This window comes from Rhynchophorus ferrugineus, unplaced genomic scaffold, assembly GCF_030347505.1.
Source record: "Rhynchophorus ferrugineus isolate W39M unplaced genomic scaffold, kcgeb_rfMv2 rfM4, whole genome shotgun sequence".
NCBI lineage: Eukaryota > Metazoa > Arthropoda > Insecta > Coleoptera > Curculionidae > Rhynchophorus > Rhynchophorus ferrugineus.
This window is the reverse complement of record NW_027472583.1, coordinates 60,283,556-60,303,645: the sequence shown is the minus strand read 5'-3', so window position 1 is coordinate 60,303,645 and position 20,090 is coordinate 60,283,556. Positions and strand designations below refer to the sequence as shown.

At 34.0% G+C, this 20,090-nt stretch overlaps 1 long non-coding RNA gene across 2 annotated transcripts in view; it reads left to right on the top strand.

Moving 5' to 3' along the window:
* Nucleotides 1-19,882, top strand: part of LOC143194895 (uncharacterized) — a 41,705-nt gene extending 21,823 nt beyond the window's left edge. The window contains exons 1-3 of one of the 2 annotated variants that reach the window (XR_013005403.1): nt 19,270-19,353; nt 19,523-19,538; nt 19,604-19,882. This is a non-coding gene — a long non-coding RNA (uncharacterized LOC143194895). Of the gene's footprint in view, nt 1-19,269; nt 19,354-19,522; nt 19,539-19,603 lie in introns of those variants that run through there. The other variant, XR_013005404.1, reaches the window with a different exon arrangement.
* The last annotated feature ends 208 nt before the right edge of the window (nt 19,883-20,090 follow it).

Here is a 20,090-nt window from a genome sequence, read left to right as displayed (position 1 = left end):
ATTACGCTTAATCATCTTCAAACACTGCTCCGAATCATCAACTCGTCGTTGTTTTTGGTCAAAAGTGAGCTCGCGCGGCACCCACTTTGTACAGAGCTTTCTCATACCCAAATATTCGTGAATCATATGATGTACCAGTTCACTTGATATCTTCAGAGTATCTGCCATTTCATTCAATTTCAATTTAAGGTCATTCAAAACCATTTTGTGGATTTTTTTAATTGTTTCGTCGGTAACAACCTCTTTTGAGCGGCCACTGCGTTCACCGTCTTCGGTGCTCATTTCACCACGTCTAAACTTAGTATACCAATTCTTGATGGTTGATTTTCCTGGGGCACTATCCGGAAACTCAGTATCAAGTCAAGTTTTTGCTTCAACTGTATTTTTTTCCCTTCAAAAAGCAATATATTATCAACACGCGAAATTCCTTTTTAACCATTTTTTTCACGATAACAAAAGTTGCCGACAGCTGTCAAATTTGTACAGGCATTTTTTGAGGGTTAGGGCTAACTAAATAATATATGGATTTAATTCTAGTAGCGCCATCTATGTGTCAGGCCTGGGAGTTTTCAATTGACCTGTTATACCAAATTGATTTCTGATCTTATATTGAAAATAGTGTGAAATCAAATTTTACTAACATATCACTTTTCAAATTTAAGTTGGTGTTAAGTTCAAGATAAGTTGGTGGTCGAATTTCGACCACTGAACACTCATATAGATTATTTTATAAAAATTTGTAAAGGTCATCTGAGTAAGTGTCGAGAACAAGATTAAAAAAAGATAAAAACAGCCTCGTACCCATCAAATTAAAAGCAGAAACAGTGAAAGTGTTAAATAGTACGTGGTAGTCGTCGAAAATAAAACCGATCCCGAGACGATACCGAGCCAAACGAACTGTTGAGCAAATTAATCAGGCGAGAGGCGCCAGTCGGCCGACTCAAAAGCAGAAATAATACTTTTTTAACAGGATCTTTAGGGGCATCAACGCCTTCCTGGCCGCTCGGCCTTTGCCGTAAATTAAGAGCGGCCGCCCGCGGAGGCCTCGATGCCGCCGCTGCCGACATCGTCATCCATTTCTGGTCGTCGACCCACTTTTTCGACTCTCGTCCACCGGCTAGCCGGGGGCTCCGCGGACCCGCCGCTCGTCTTTGTCCCTTTCGCCTCGCCAACGGTGAAGTGGTGCTCTAGATGGATCGATATTTGTTCGGCAGACCTTTGAACAATTACCTCAATCTAAATCAATTATGTTTATCAATTTGTTTACATAAATCACTAGTTTTTTGGACTCACATGGGTAACCAACGCGTTTTTTGTTGTTTAAATTATCGATTAATTATTTCATAGGTCTACAAAAAGGGAAGCTATAGTTCTTCCAATAAAGTAGTCAATGCACGTCATCATGTAGCCGCATCAAGTTTATATTAACTTTGACCTAACAAAATACTAATTGATATAAAATAAAATGGAACAAAAATAACAATATAATTTTTTGTATTAATCTCCTAGAACATCAACAATCTGCCCGTGGGAAATAATTATTATTATATGATTTCCGTTATATAATATAACCATCATGACATGTAGAAGATCACATATCGTGTATATCTTTTATTTATATATATATATATATATATATATATATATATATATATATATATATATATATATATAGAAAGTCTACTATTTACCAACGAGGGTTTATCTGAAATGGACTTAGCCTACCAACTGGCGAATGACAAACTTAGAAATCATCCCAGAAGACACATCGGACCCAGCCTGGTTACTGGCGTGACTGAGATCATTTTCCTTGTCCGATTTTGCACTCTTGCTAAGACGATATTAAACATTGAAACCCAGCATAGTAGAAGGACCGTCCTGTCGCATTTACCACTACACCAACCAAGCTGACTTATAGTATAACTAATGCTTATCCAGGGAGTCCCAAAAAAACTGCATAAATCATTTTAAGTGATAATTTTATTAAATCAAATAAAATTGAACAAAACAACAATTAACATAGACCTTTAGCAATAATATACTTAGCTGGTTTATGGGTCGTCTGGCGACAATCGGCCCCGTTCTCGACTCAGCGACTCCAACCTTGTGTGGCTTGTAGTAAAGGAAAAGGTATCGGCCGTAGGGAGGCCATTCTACCAACGTGATGATGTTCGGAAAATCGTCTCGGCACCTGTCTTACGTCTTTTTTGCCTGGGCGGGCCGGAGCGGTGTCCTGTTGGAACAATCTTGAAAATGTAGCGACGGTATACTTCGTGATTGATTTTTACCCCTTGATGATGACCACCACAAGAACTTGTCTTACTGCTGGTGCAAATTCTGCTCCATGCCATGACGGACTGCGGATTTTGGTGGTACTCGACAATGATCAACATGACTGGAGCCTAAGCGGATCAGCTCTTATCATTTTGGTAGTTGTGCACTTGCTCGAAGACAGGACAAAATGAGTTGGCTTAGCACATTGATAGATAAACACATGGAGAAACCGACGACACAAAAATTAGTTTATTACCATATTACATTTCTGTTAGATTAAATCCGTAATATCCGTAATAGTTTGTAGGTTAGAGTTATTTTATTATATTTACATTGAACTCTTCTCGACACCACCTATAAGGCAGATTTTTTCATGAAAGGGTAACCCCTGGACACTTGATTCTCCTTTATTAACAGTATTTATTCTCTTTTTATAAATTCTAACCTAATGCTTATGCATATTCTGAATAATTACACATATATATATAGACGCAAATCTTTCCTTATAGACTAAAAAGACCACAACAAAAAAGTTTCATTGAGCATTGTCACTCTCTCTATCAGAATCACCGTTCGAGTCAATTACCACATTATTAATCCCTAATATAACGAACACTTGTTCACAATTTCAGCATTTGCCGATTTCTGCTTCGGTTTGTCCAAACCAAAGGTATTATTATAGAAAATACTACTTCCTAGAGCGTGTCTTTTCTCGGGCATGTTTCTAAAAAAGTATATTACCTAAAACACATAAATATATATTTATTATACACTAATTTCCAGTAACAAAGCCATACCATGCATATTTCCACCATGAACAATATTTTCAATCAATTATTTAAAAAATATTATGACTAACAAAACCTACTAAAATGTTATTCTGACCATACCCTTTGACCATTTTACCTTTGTGCGACAACTTTTGTTGTATTTACACATTTTATTGTCATTTTGCCAACAGTTGGCAAATGTTCCATTTTTAATCAGAGTAATCACAAATATTAAATAGTGGTTAGAAATTTATTGACTTGTTAACCAATCTCTTTGATTTTAGGTCAAGCTGGAAGTGACCAGTACAGTTCTTTTATTCTTGGATTGGTTTCGTCAATAATAAATAATAATTATATAAAATCCTAGTTCTCTTAACAAACAAGAAAACTTACTAAACAATATCACAATTGACTAATCTTAACCAAGAACAAATTAAGGTATAATATTGGATTTATGAATTGATTATTGAATTTAATTATATGCTTATAAAAATTCTATTATTTCAAAAGCAACGTCTTAAATTTCCATTAGACCTCTTCGTGGGTTTTCTTTACACAATTTAAATCCTATATTATCCAACAATGTATGAAAGGGAGTTCTACATCCCTCAAAAAACTGCATATCTCTAAGCTATGGATACTCTCCATACTAACGGTTTTCTCTGATCAATGTGATCGTCACATGCTTTGTATTGTGTCGCTCTTTATATTCACCAACTCTCAGTGCTTATATTAATATCAAGTGCAGCTGCAGCAAACTAGAACAACTTGATATTTAATAGTATCAATATTTCCTCTCTAACGCATTTTACTGGAAAAAGAGGACTCCATTGTCCCGTTCCTGTTCGAAAAAACTGATTAGAAGTAATATTTTGACATGTTTAATCAGAGTAATCACAAATATTAAACAGTGGTTAGAAATTTATTGACTTATAAACCAATCTCTTTGATTTTAGGTCAAGCTGGAAGTGACCAGTACAGTTCATTTATTCTTAGATTGGTTTCGTCAATAATAAATAATAATTAAATAAAATCGTAGTTCTCTAAACAAACAAGAAAACTTACTAAACGATATCACAATTGACTTATCTTAGCCAAGAACAAATTAAAGAATAATATTGAATTTATCTCAACACAAAGAATCTCATTAGCACAATGCGTCTGCCAATTTAATCCTCACTGAGGCCTTTTCTTGTTTACTCTCTCTTGACGTTTAATAGAACGCAATACAGATTCCCTTCTAATCCGGGCCGTACCCGCCGAGGGGGCGTCAAGATTTTCGGTAATAATTTAGGTTCCTTTCAAGACTGACAATCGCAAAACAGCCCTCCGACATCGGTCCGTTTCTTCACGCCTGCCTTCCTTCGAGACCTGAGCGAAAACCGTGACATCGGATCGGTACGACCACATACAGATCGCTCTCCAGGTAGGTCTTGTTCCGATTGTTCTCTGTGCAAATATCTGTTCGATGCCGGACTATTTGTCTTTGTCGTTTGTCGTGTTATTAATCGAGATCTTGCTACTGCTCCGGTTCTGACTAACTTTCTTTTACTGGCTTGGTTGTCTTTATTGCATTCGGACGTATTTTATAACAAGTATAAACATTTCAATCCTGCAATTTTATAAAAATATAAATCACCTTATTTTAAATATCTGTATTTTTGTACTGCCTCTTGTTTAAGTTTTTTTACAGCATCTCTATTAGTTATGCTTAGTAAAATCTTAATTATAAATTAATTTATTACTACATTTCTTTGTACTTGGATTAATTCACAAGCAAGACGAGTGCCAGAAAATATATCAATAACAGGTCAATTGAAGAGTCCCCGTCCTACCATAGTAAAACACATTTTTTGGCAAAATTAGTTTTTTTTATTCAACATAATTCCCTTCAAGGGTGATACACTGATTACAGCGACTCTCCAACTTTTCGATACGATTTTTGTAGTACGATTTATCCTTTAGTTCAAAATAGACCTCAGTTTCAGCTATCACCTTTTCATTCGACGAAAATTTCTTCCCATCGAGCATTCTTTTGAGATCTGAGAACAGGAAATAGTCGATAGGGGCCAGATCTGGAGAATACGGATGAGGAAGCAAATCGAAGCCCAATTCATGGATTTTTGCCATCGTTTTCACTGACTTGTGACACGGTGCATTATCTTGGTAAAGCGGGACTTTCTTGTTCTTCAAATGCGACTGTTTTTCGGCGATTTTGTCCTTCAAACGGTCCAATAACGCTATGTAATAATCGCTGTTGATAATCCTTTCTTTTTCAAGATAGTCAAAGAAAATTATTCCATGCACATTCCAAAATACAGACGCCATAACCTTGCCAGCCGACTGTTGCATTTTCCCACGCTTTGGAGCGGGTTCATCATGTGAAATCCACTCGAATGACTGCCGATTGGACTTCGGAGTAAAATAATGGAGCCACGTTTGATACATTATCACATATCGATGCAAAAAATCGGGTTTATTACGCTTGATCATCTTCAAACACTGCTCCGAATCATCAACTCATCGTTGTTTTTGGTCAAAAGTGAGCTCGCGCGGCACCCACTTTGCACAGAGCTTTCTCTTACACAAATATTCGTGAATGATATGATGTACACTTTCAGTTGATATCTTGAGAGTGTCTGCTAAATCATTCAATTTCAATCTACGGTCATTCAAAATCATTTTGTGGATTTTTTTCAATGTTTTCGTCGGTAACAACCTCTTTTGTACGTCTACTGCGTTCACCGTCTTCGGTGCTAATTTCACTACGTCTAAACTAAGCATACCAATCTTTGATGGTTGATTTTCCTGGGGTAGTATCCGGAAATTCGAGATCAAGCCAAGTTTTTGCTTTAACTGTATTTTTCCCTTCAAAAAGCAATATTTTATCAAATGATACTAAGTCATATATAATATCGAAAATATCATACGAGATTCCTTTTTAACAATTTTTTTTTCACAATAACAAAAGTTGATTTGACAGCTGTCAAATTTATACACGTATCTTGTGAGGGTTAGGTTAATAATGTAAGCAAGAAATGCCAGATTTTGCAAGATTTTAAATTTATTAAATGAGCTATATGCTGATATAATTCGTATAAATTTTTTTTTAAATGATTAAAATTTTCGCAAAAATTTCAATCATACTAATCGAATTAGTCCAAAACGTTTAATTGATAATCTGAGTGTATTAATACAGCAATTTAAGAGTAATTTATGAATAAAATTTCTTTTGTTTTTCTTTTTGTTTCAGAGTTTATTAACTTCTTGTTTTGTGTTTATTCTATTAGGTACTTGTTTTCCGACATATTTTTTCATTTTAAAATGACGCTTGTTCAGAAAAGCTGCAACAATATGTCCTAATACAAATATTTTCCATGATTTTCATACATTTGTGCTCTTTTTCTGTGAAAATGACGATGCCCTCAGTAATTTGCTCTGGCTAGTCCATTTTGCAACAGTGCTTCGTTCAATTTATTTCAGTGTCATTGGAATGTATCTGCAGCAACAGTTTCAATTAGTTTTAGTCTATTTGTAGATCATATTTACCGCTACTTGTAGTTTTTCTACAGTCTTAGACAGACAATATATCCTCTGCCATGATAACTATGTCATCGGCAAATGATCCAAGTACTGTTTCTTTTGTTGTTGGGATATCAACAGTAGAGAGCAGTGGATTTAATACACAGTAACACTATCTGTTGCAAATCATTAAAAATTCATTTTTGGACCTGATAAATTTAATTTAGTCATGAATTTTTATTAGTACATAAGACCTAGAGTTCACAATAGTTTTCGCATTATCACCCAGATATGCATCAGAGATAGAGACATGACAGGGTTCATCGTCATCGCATAACACACAACTGTTCGACATTCGCGCCACGTCTAGTTCCTTTTTCCGTTGGAATGAAAAAAACCCACCGAATACCGCGCGTAATAATAAAAAAAGCCCCGAACTGATCCTACCTGAACCCTTATTTGCCACCGGTTAGGATACGACCCTTTCCGTCTTAATCCGCCAGTTGGACGGTGCCGGTGGCGTCCCGGCGCAGCGTGCGTGCGTGGCGTGATGGCCGCGGGCGACGCCTTCATCGACGCCGTCCGTTCCCCGGGTCCCACGTCACATCTGCAGGTGGTTCGCGGACGGTACCTCGAAGGAGAAGGAGAAGAAGAACGAACGGAACGGAGGACGACGTTCCTTTATGTGTGTGCGTGCAGGTTTCTTGATGTGTGGTCGATTGTCTTTTATCTTGTTATGCATTGTTTTCCTTTTTCTCGGGTTGTTAATACAGGGCGAACATAAATAGATAAATAATACATTTCCTATCTCGATAATATCTACTAGAAAAACTATGTAGCCTGTTCGGCGGCTTCTTTGACAGAAAATGTATGAAAAAGTAATTCTACCGTAATTTTAGTTCTCGAATACTAGCACAGGGATAGAGAAAATAATATGGACGCCATGTAATATAGTATACCTTCTTGCAAGTTGGATTACTGCCTCCGAGTTTTTCTATGTTTTCTGATGTCGCTTTGCTTAAATGAGCAATGTTATTATTTGACATATATATCATTTTATACTACTAACATCAAGCTTCAAAGATATATATGTTATATTTTGGAGAAAGTAACACCGTCATAGATTTATACTTCGTAAATAATGTCAAGTCATTCTTGCCTGAAAACGTGCATTTGCAGCTTATTTAATCAAAAGAAAAAAGCCACTGAAAGTCAGCTTTTGATGGTAGGGACTTACGGTGAGTATCTTCTTAACCTCGCTGATTTCGATGTGCAAGACAAAGGACGTTCTGGTAGACCGAAATGATTTGAACATGCGAAACTGCATGAGTTATTGAATGAAGACCCAACCCACACTCAGAAACGATTGTAGAAGCGTTAAATATGGCCCAAGAAACGATTAACGACCGACAAAACATCAATTGAATGACAGGCAAATGAATAATCGAAAAATCGTCTGTGAAATATTGTAAAAGGTATGTAATTTATTTTGAAAACCCTATACATAAAAATCATGGTTATCACCTGGCAAAGCCGGCTTGGATCAATCTTGGATGACTCCAAGGCCAAATCGTTTTGGCCGCAAGATGCTCTGTATTTTGTGCGACCAAAGTGGCATGGTGTATTACAAACTATTGAAACCTGCTGGATAGACAAACGTCCAGAATGGGTCCGAAGATAGGGTAACGTAAGATAGGTTAGCCAGTTTCTAAGAAGTTAGAAAATCGATGAATGGTTTTGCTCAAAGGACAAACAGTTTTTTTTGGTATCGCATTCATAAATTGCCTGAAAAATTAACAATACTTTGAATAAATACCTTTTAAGCATTTTCCTGAAAAAAAAACGGTGATGACTTGCCAGTACACCTGGTTCATTCGAAAAAAAATCACATTTTAGGCTGTAAAATCACCAAAGTTAAATTGAAGTTTATCAAAACCCTTTTGCAATGATCTATTGGAATTAGAAAATGTCCATTCTTTAAAAATCACCCCGAATCCAGAGATTCTTGAGACAAGCAATCAGCTGTTTAGGCTGTAAGGCCACCAAGGCGGATTGATATTGTTATAGCTTTAGTTGCTGTAATTGAATGTAAAATAATTATTTCTTAGTTGATCAGTGTTTAATAATGAAGTAAAACTGTTTTATTACTCAGCTTTGCAAGATTGTAAGATGAGCAAATTGTTACCGCGTAACTATTGTCAATTGTTGGAGTCATATTTATTCGGAAGAAAATTTAGAGTATCGCACGAAATGGCGTTCTCGACATTTAAAACTATTTCAGCTGGAGTTTCACAAGGTACCGTCTTAGTACCTCTCCTATATCTCCTCTACACTGCTGACATTCTAACAACAAAAAAACACTACTTGGAACCTTTGCTGACGACACAATTATTATAGCAAAATATATATCTCCGCGTAGGGCAATAGAAAATGTACTAGTGGCGGTCGACAAAATCTACAAATGGACGAGATATTGGAAAATTCAACTTAATAGTCCCAAATCTGTCCACGTTAATTTTGCATTGCGGCGAACTAATAAAAAAAATTAATTGTATCACACAATGGATGCCCGATTACTCAAACAGAATCAGCTAAATACCTTGGAATCCATCTTGATGGTAGATTAAATTGGAAGCATCACGTTAGACAAAAAGCCAAACACACTAGAACCAAAATAAAACAACTATACTGGTTAGTCGGAAGATACTGTCAACTTGACATAAAATCAAAGAGGTTGATCTATAATACAATTATAAAGCCAATTTGGACTTATGGGGTGCTAATATAGGGTTGCAATAAAAATTTAAATCAACTAGTCAAACAACGCTGTCGAAACAAAATTCTTCGATAAATTACGAATGCCTATCGCTACGTAATCAACGAAGAACTGCACGATGACCTTGAAATCAAATGGATTTGCGAAGTTATCCAAGATTTCGCCTTGAAATACGAAAGAAGATTACTAAATCGTACTAACGTGGAAGCAATACAACTGCTGGACAGCGCGCAGGATGTCAGGAGATTGAAGCGAACAAAACCACGCGAACTTATATAAAGTGTATTAGTGTAAACTATAGCTATAAGTTATTATAATTTTATAATTGAGGAATACATATTGATGTATTTTCTGGCACTCGTCTTGCTTGTGAATTAATCCAAGTACATAGGAAAAGTAGTTTAAATTAATAGTAAATTAATTTATTTGATTGTACTAAGCGTATCTAATAAAGATGTTATAAACGATATTTGCCTGATTTAGAAGAATCAAGATTATATCAAATCCAATTAATAAAGGCTTAGTGGCGTGTCTACAATTTCATTTAATTTTGTCCCATTTAATAAAACTGTTTTATGTTATTGAATTAAGTGTTTTAAATTCATTCATTCTTATGTGTTATCGCTATATTCTTCAACATTTTATTAACATGATACAAATTTATTTATTTTATGGATGTTTATCGATAAGAATACTAATCCGAGTACATGTATTTATACAAAATGTGGAGAACGAAGCATTTGCAATGGATAAAATATTTAAACAATGAGATTCCGATCAGATGACATTTTGGCTTATATATGCAACAATTAACATAACGGAGAAACAAAAGTAGAGTAAGATCAAGTCAAGGATAACCGAAAACATACTGGATAATATACTGGAGAAAGTATTAACGAGGGGACAAAAGGTTGAATTTTAACATCAATTACCAATTTGGTCCTCTAATATAAGTGAAAATTTATATTGTAAATGTTTTAGTCATCACCCTCTAAATGAGATAAAATGTAATAATTTGAATTAACAAATTGTAACGTTTACCCTGCGTAGAAGAACATGTCCACCAGTGAATATCAATCATCGTCAATTCCCCCAAGCAGACCATGTCTTGGTATGCACTTAGATCGACGCCTAACCTGGAAGAAGCACATATTCTTTAAACGGAAACAACTTGGACTTAAATTGTATCAAATGTATTGGCTCATCGGGTGCAAATCCAAGTTATCATTAGATAACAAGGTATTGCTGTATATACTCAAGCCCATTTGGACATATGGAATTCAACTATGGGGTACCGCTAGCTAATCTAATATATCCATCACTCAACGGTTCCAAAATAAATTGTTGCATGACATTGTTGATGCCCCGTATCATATTTCAAATAAAGGGACACAAGGGATATTCCTCTTGAACCAATAACGAGTGTAATTCAATGTTCTTGTGTGAAGTACTTCGAAAGAGTGTCAGTACATCCCAACATACTCGATAATCAGCTAAATATGTGACGTGATAGTGAAGTGCGTAGACTAAAACGTTTAACGCCACCTGATCTGATTACTGGACATATATAGACTTTAAAATCAGCTTTAGAATAAGACTAATTAGTTAAGATAATATTTTATACAGGAGATCGCTTAATAAAGTGATTTTCTACATGCCATGTATATATAATATAGACATAATAATTACTTATTGCCTATAGGGCAGATTGTGGAATCACAAAGAGTAAAAAAAGTAATAATTTATATTCCCAAGCTTATATTTAATCCTTCTTGATCTTTCTTGCAGTCTATTAGAAAGGCAGGTTCTTTGTTATTAAAACTTGAGTTTAACGTATAAATTGTTTGCCTTTTGACGACTCCATGCATAGTTATTTTCTAATATAATCTAAATAAATCCTCCCCAATATCTTCACGTAATATTGGAGAATGCTATTGCGGCGCTGGCGTCGTTTGGTCCGAAGCCAAACGCCACAAAAACAATATTCCCAACGCCAACTTCGATGTCGATGGAACCGTTTCGTTATAATTATTTCGGTCACGGAAGCGTCCGCTTCACGAAAACACCACACACACACACACACGCACAGCCACGTTCACGCGGAGGCGTGGAGAACGTACACAGAAAATACCCGTAGCGCCATCTGCATTCGGTTTCGTCGTTGACTTTCTCGTTTTGCAACGCTAGCGAACATTTCCCTTTTACGATTTTGGTTCGGCGACAGATCGATCGATAGTATACGTGCTATTTCTTTTTTATTTTCTGGAACAATAGACATTTAAAACGGAATAAATTTCTTATAATTCAACAAAGTATTTTGCGTTCAACGAACAGAATCCCACAACAACGTTGAGAAATATATTTATGTCTGATTTATAATATGCAGAATGAATATGTACAGAAATATTATAAGAAACCTTATAGAATTAGCGATTTTGTATCAACATTATAATATTAATTTAAATAATTATAAGTTTTAATATATTTTAGCTCTGACATATACCAAAATTTCAATATAAGTAAAGTAATGAAACAAAAAGTTATGTGTTATAATTTATTTTAACATTACAGTACATCTAATGCATATATTATCGAAGGACTACAATTAATTATACAGCCACAATAATTTATAGGTTAGAGTTGTTTTATTATATACTAGCGACCCGCCCCGGCTTCGCACGGGTGCAATGCTGATACTAAATTAAATACACTACAGAAAAAATATGAACGTTGTATATAAAAACATAGCGGCCCGCTCCGACTTTGCACGGGCATAAAATATATATGCCTATGTCACTCAATGAAAACATGATTAAAATCGATCCAGTATTTTTGGTTCATTCATTACTGCCCTTGGCCTGCACGCATTAAATTTGGAGTAAAACAATTCCTCTTCCCCTATACTTACTATGAAGATTTCCTGATCTTTGGAATATCTAAATTCATACAATTTTTATTACATTACACATTTTTAAACGCAAATTTTAAATTTGTAATATCTCCGAAAATATTTGTTTAATTTACATGCTGTAAGGAACCATATTGATCTATATTAATTGCACACTGTATTTCAGGTACTTAATTCGATAAGGATTAATGCCGTATTGCTTAAAATAGCTTCGTAAATAAGCCACTTTCTCACGTAAAAAGTAAACAATAAAAATGGTTAATGTGGGTTATCCCTAAAAGATAAACATATACCATCGCGGACTTTTTTGTAGACCTTTTTATGGTGTACAATACTGTAGTACATTAATTTGATCTAACTCGTAGGGTTAGGCAGCGTTTTTGCTAATTGCTAAATAAGCCTAAAAAAATAGGTTAATTTACGACATCACGTTAGAAACCTCTAAAATTAGCAATGTTGCCTTAGTATATTATGCATGTATTATACATATAAACCTTCCTCTTGAATCACTCTATCTATTGAAAAAAACCGCATTAAAATCCGTTGCGTAGTTTTAAAGATTTAAGCGCACATAGGGATATAGGGACAGAAAAGGCGACTTTGTTTTATACTATGTAGTGATACATTAAACTTTTTTACATACTAGTATAGGTAGGGGCCTAGGCGCGTTTTTTTATGTATTGGTGACCCCCGAAGACCTAATCCACCTAATTAACAATTGTATATCTAAGTAATGTATTTTACTTTCATTAGAGAGCATATTTATGTTTTACGTGTTTTACGTGTTACGTTTATTTAGTTCTTGTTCCTTTCGATGCAATGTATACTTTGTAAAGTCATTATGATACTACTATATTTCTCTTTAGTTTGTCCTGTTACTACCTGTATACATCTTTTTTGATGATTTCTTCAACTACATTTAATCACTGCACTCTTCTTAATGCATTTGCCACATCTGCAAAACAGTTAGTATTATTTCTCTCCTCATACATTTTAACCAAATACCCATGTATATTCTGAACAATAACACATATGCTCATAAAGCTTTCACACTCTATAATACGATTTCGTACAATTAAAGTATATTAATTGTATACTGACCTTTAGTTGTTTCCTCTTTCATCGCCCTGCCTTGGTAATTGTCAGCATTCATAATCAGTATCACTTCCAGAATCACTAGCAAGTGAATAGTTAAGCTGTTTATTTTCAATCTGTCAAAAAATTTCTCAAGATTCTACCATTTGTTCTTCTTTAATGTGTCTGATCGAGCTCACAAACCAAAGCCTCTTACAAAACCTACGGGTTATAAACCACCAGTAGTTATATTATTTTGAAGAATTTTGCAGACGTTTGACAAACGGACATGTTTTGTAGGCTCTTTCGATTACATGATCGAACTTCTCTAACAGCATTCTATCTCTATAATATTGTCTGACTGTAAAACGAATTTACAACTTTAGTCAGACACATATTGACACACGTGTCACTACTGTTTTGAATTATGTATTAATGTATTAATGCAAGTAGAACAGTAGTAATAAATTAATTTGTAAATTAAGATTGTACTAAGCATATCTAATGTAAGATGTAATTAATTTTAAAAATATATTAAGACAGTGGTAAGTCAATACCATTTTGGGTGAAATTTTTTTTTTTCGCCGAAAAGCACTTTATTTGTCAATATAACATGTGTACTTAGTCCAACATTTTTCCAGTAACAAGCTACGAGAGTTAATATTGAAAAGAATGGCGCGAATTATTTTAAAAATTAGGCTCAAGGTTTATTCTTGATCAACACTTTATTAGTTAAACAAACAGCTTGTGGTTTACAATCAGTTTATATATTTCGTTATAAATTCGGTCTGCTGCAAAAGGAGCCAGAGAAATCAAAATACGAATACAAATGCACAGACTAACAACGATTGTTGAGAAGGTATTCGAAGAAAAGAAATACTACCCTGTAATATTCCTCTACGTCTCACAAACTTTTGACTGGATATCACTTGCAATACATAAAATAAGTTTCGAAGAAACCATGCTAAAGAGTGGACTATTTCAAATGGCTACTCGGTAAATATAAGTGAAATATTTAATTGCGTTCTATGTAATTTACTTTTTTAGAAATAAGCCTGAAAAAATTTACAAGGTAGATCAGATTGATGAACAATATGGCCACCATATTATACCTTCCCCCTATCGCTGTATATGTAATCCATTTGAATTGATGTGGGTTATTGCAAAATAATTATTACAATAATAATTAAGGTCGAGAAGGATATTCAAACCAAAACTGTCCGGATTTATGGAAAGAAGCATTGTCGACAATAACACCCTCGGTTTGGATAAGCTCGATCAGACACATTGAAGAAGAAATTAACAAATGGTGGAACCATGAGCAAATTTTTGATATATTGGAAATAAAGAGCTTAATTATTCACTTGAGTAGTGATTATGAAAGTGACTGTGATTGAATAAAGCTTTATGAAACCACTAATAGTGAGTATATAATTAATATACGACGACTGAACGAAATCTTTTTGTGGGGTGTGAAAGATTTATGGGCATATATATGTGTGGAATTGTTCAGAATATACATGGGCATTTGGTTAAAATGTATGAGGAAAAGAAGAGTACTAACAGTTTGCAAATGCATCAGAGAGATTGCAGTGATTAAATCTAGTTTTATCAAAGAAAATATGTAGAGGGAGTAGCAGAACGAACTAAAGAGAAATACAGTAGTATCAAAATGACTTTACAAGAAAACACTCTAGAGAAGGAAACAATAATTAAACAAAAAGGTAGACATGTCCTCTACTGAAAGTAAAATACATTACTTGGATATACAATTGTTAATTAGGTGGATTAAGCCCTCAGGAGGTACCACCCACTACATAAAAAGGCATGCCTAGAACTTTACCTCATAGGTGGTGTGGAAAAATGTTCAATGTAAATATAATAAAATACGGCCCTAATCTACAAATTATTACAACTGTATAATTAAATGTAATTTTAAGTCTTTAATATATACATTAGATGTATTATAATGTCTATAATTGTTTAATTATTTTATTTAGATTAGAAATATGTTGTAGGTCAAAGCCAAAATGTATTAAAACTCAGACGTCATCAATTCACATGAGGCGAGATGAGTTCACTAGCAGGTGAATTGAAAAGTCCCCGGCCGACAAAAGTAAAATATATTTTTTTGGTAAAATTAGTTTTTTTTATTCAACATAATTCCCTTCAAGGGTGATACACTGGTTATAGCGACCCTCCAACATTTCGATACCCTTTTTGTAGTACGATTTGTCTTGTGCTTCAAAATACGCCTCAGTTTCGTCAATCATCTCTTCATTCGACGAAAATGTCTTCCCAGCGAGCATTCTTTTGAGATCTGAGAACAGAAAATAGTCGCTGGGGGCCAGATCTGGAGAATACAGTGGATAAGGAAGCAATTCGAAACCCAATTCATGGATTTTTGACACGGTGCATTGTCTTGGTAAAGCAGCACTTTCTATTTCTTAAATGAGACAGATTTTCGGCGATTTCATCTTTCAAACGGTCCAATAAGTGTAATAGTCGCTATTGGTGGTCCTTCCTTTTTAAAAGTAGTCAAAGAAAATTATTCCATGTGCATCCCAAAATACAGACGCCATAACCTTGTCAGACGACTGTTGCGTTTTCCCACCCTTTGGAGCGGCTTAATCGTGTGAAGCCCACTCGGATGACTGTCGATTGGACTTCGGAGTGAAATGATGGAGCCACCTTTCATCCATTGTCACACTATCCACAGAGCTTTCTCATACCCAAATATTCGTGAATGATATGATGTACACGTAGAGTTGATATCTTTAGAGTGTCTGCTGTTTCATTCAGTTTCAATTTACGGTCATTCAAAATCAGTTTGTGGATTTATTAAATGTTTTCGTCTGTAACAACCTCTTTTGGACGTCCACTGAGTTCAACATCTTCGGTGCTCATTTTACCACGTCTAAACTTAGTATACAGCCAAGTTTTTGCGTCAACTCTATTTTTTTCCTTCAAAAACAATATTTTATCAACATGCGAAATTCCTTTTATCTACTTTTTTCACAAACTAATGATCCAACAAATTTATCACGTGTCTTATGAGGGTTAGGGCTAACTAAAAAACATATGGATGTAATTCTAGTAGCACCATCTATGTGTCGGGCGGGGGACTTTTCAATTGACCCGTTATATTATTGAACGGACGATATAATTTTAATGTATGTGCATCGAGAACAGTACAAATTGATACTTACAAAAATGAAAAGCCAACAAATGAAAGTCGGCGTTCGCTGTTATCTTAATGCCAATTTTATAGCCGCACCTGTACCTATATCGTATGATCCGTTCCGAATAACCATAAGGCCTGAGTGATGGATACGACTCAAATACGTTCGGCTCGAACCTCGCCACCTTATCGCCAGTCAGATCTGGCGTATCATCATCACCCTGCCCGCTAATGAATTAAATCCACACGAAACAAAAGCGGCATTCCGCCTCGACGTCCGTTTCTCTTCTTCTCCGGTTATTCTTTTGTTATTTTTTTTTCTCGTTCTGTATAGTGTACACGCCTTTAGAATGTTTACTTAAGTTGGTATTCAATGAAACGTTCACTTTTACGATGGCATTGGATCGAAAGTACGGTCAATTTATAGCATTAGGTCTGGAGTTCGCTAATATTTTATTTAGCTATTTCTATTTTTTGCTATTTTTTAGCGTTGGGAACTATCGACTGAAAACAGTCGAAACAGTCGATAGTCAAAAAACTAGCGACTGAAAATAGTAATTACTATTTTCAGTCAAATAGACGATTCGACTCTTTATTTCAATTCGTGATGACAGACGAAGATGTACGAACCCTTTCCAGTTTATATTGTGAGAGAGGAAAGGAGAATAGAAGAGAATAGAGAAAGAAGAGAAAGGAGATAATTGCTTGGAGCACTTAATTTTATGTGTGCTTATATTTTCCAACGGTAGTATAAGTGAGAGGGAGATGTACATATTCCTTCACGTACTAACTTTAAAAATGAAAAGGAAAAAATAATTACTGAACACTATTAACATGCAATTAATAATTTCATTTTTAACGAAGTAGAATTACTTTTATATTTGAATGTCCTGTGGATCTGTAAAAAGGATTGGAATTTTTCTATAAATTGGAATAATATACCACAAATGTTTTATCATATTTTAATATGTTAATTGTTATTTTCAAATGATATACTATAATAAATATAGACAATACAATAGAACTTCAAAATCTACAAAAAGATCTACAATAACCATAAATACTAAATAAAAATTAAACATATACCTAATCAGGGAAAAAACTAATTCATGAAATAATTAAAAATGATCGCACAATAACTACTAGATCTTTTTTTTAAAAAAAGTAAATGCTTTATTTACTATTGAAAGGAAATATTTTTAACAAAAATCGAGAGAGTAATCGAAATATATTATTGCCAGAAAAACAGTGAAAAGTATTTTACTATTTATCATTCACAATTTCAATCTTTTTACCCTATTACATTAACAATCTTGAGAAATACCATTTCAATGTGCTGCTATATTAATATACAGTATATTGTTATTTACAAGTAAACTACCAAAAAAATTATAAAACTATATATATTATATATAAATCTATGTAAGCCTAAATTGGGTACATTTTTGTCAAGATCGCGGCTAGGACCACGGAGCCAGAACATTAAAAATCAGTCGAATGAAACTAATAGAACCAAAAATATGAACAAAAAGTACACGACTGAAACAGTCGATAGTAAATGTAAACAAAAACAGTCGGGCCGAAAATAGCAACTGAAACAGTCACTGTAAAAAGTAGTAAAATCAGTCGAACCAAAAATAGCGACTGAAACAGTCGATAGTAAAAAGTAGTAAAAGTATTACTAAACAGTCGATAGTCGATTTCAATCGATAGTTCGACACTACTCTTTTTAGTTCCTATAAAAATAATTGCAATAAATCTGTAACTTGTTGGTATTGAAGTGAAACCAATTTCTTATCAACAATCCCTTATTTTGTGATAGGGGTTCACAAAACAAAAACAAAACGAATACATTTTTTAAATAATGAGGCTGTCATCATAATCGCTAGAGCTCTCTTTGATGGAATCATTATGGGGTGAAAAGTAAGGACTCGGTGCCCATCGAGCTCCACACAGTTGTGGGAATACTTATAAAGTGACTGGTATAATTAAATAAGTTCTTCTTAGTAATTTATATATACATATTTGTACTAAATATATTTAATTAATTTCAATTAAATGTTAGTCCAAGATTTGCATGTAATAAATCATAACTTATATATATATATATATATATATATATATATATATATATATATATATATATATATATATATATATCAAATAAAGTATTTTTTTCTTTCGGCCCTTATTGTGTTATTTTGGTTCTCTTCAGAACTTCTGTCCTTTATTTCTTGTTGTGTTATTTTGGTTCTCTTCAGATCCTTCTTAGTTGCAGCGATCCATTTAACTGATTCAACCTTTATCTCACTGAAGAGTTTCATAGAATTCCACCACCTGTCTGGTCAGTTTCATTCTTTTAATATGTCCATAGAAATATAGCCTTCGTTTTCTAAATCCGAATATATATTGCTGAACTTTTCTTCTTCCTTCTTTCCCTTAACCTGTATATTAATTCCTGAGTGTGTTTTGGGCCTATTTTTTTTTGATCAAATTCTTACTTCTTTCAGCTTCTGAAACCTTCGGTAGTTCTACGGTCTTTCTCCTTATCGTTACTTCTCAGGCCCTCTTAAACTATTTTGTGTTTTCCACACTGTAAATGGCCCAAACAATTTTTTTCTTTGCTAGGTAATGGTTCTGTATTGTGAACTACTTTCTAATTTATGTGATTCTTATACAGTTCATTTTTGTTATATTTTTCGTTCTTATGATATCTTATTTCTTCTGCTTGGATTTTGTTTTTCCTTGTAGTTTCGAAGTTGATTGCAAATTAATAGCTTTACCAATTCCGGCACTAATTTGCTTTTGTTGGCTGCCGTTACTTTATAAAATGCCAGATAAATTGAAGGTAACTGAAAACTGAAATTAAAAAAGAAAATAAATGTATATATATATATATATATATATATATATATATATATACATATTTTATTTTTAAATCTTTTTTAAAGACATACGGAGTTCAATTATGGGGATGTGTTGCAAAGAGTAACATAAATAAAATACAAATTTTTCAGACCAAAGTCCGCAGAGGTATGTTAGTGCACCCAAATACTATAAGACTGATTACCTATATCGACACGTTCCAATACCCACAGTCAGCCAAGAAATCAAGAAAATTGCAAGGGGGCATGAGGAAAGACTACATTCTCATGAGAATATTGAAGTATTGCAGCTATTAAATACCACCAGAACAGGACACAGACTCAAAAGAATCAAACCATCTGATCTTGTGTAGTGTTGTGTAGTGAGGTGCATATAATAAAAAATACCGCAGTATAAACATTATTTCACCAGAGACTGATATAGGGCCGATGGGTCCTCCCGGTTATATACCTAGATTGAATTTGTCATAAAGACAAATTGTAGGATAGTCGGAAACGACTAGTAACAATGTACTAATTAAATAATAAAAAATATATATATTCATCATTGTGTCACTTACTCGTCTTTATTACTCTTACTTTATCCTAATAAAACTCATAATATTTCCATTTCCATATATATATATATATATATATATATATATATATATATATATATAGATATATCTCTGCCAACAATCATATAAAAGCTAGAAGTGGA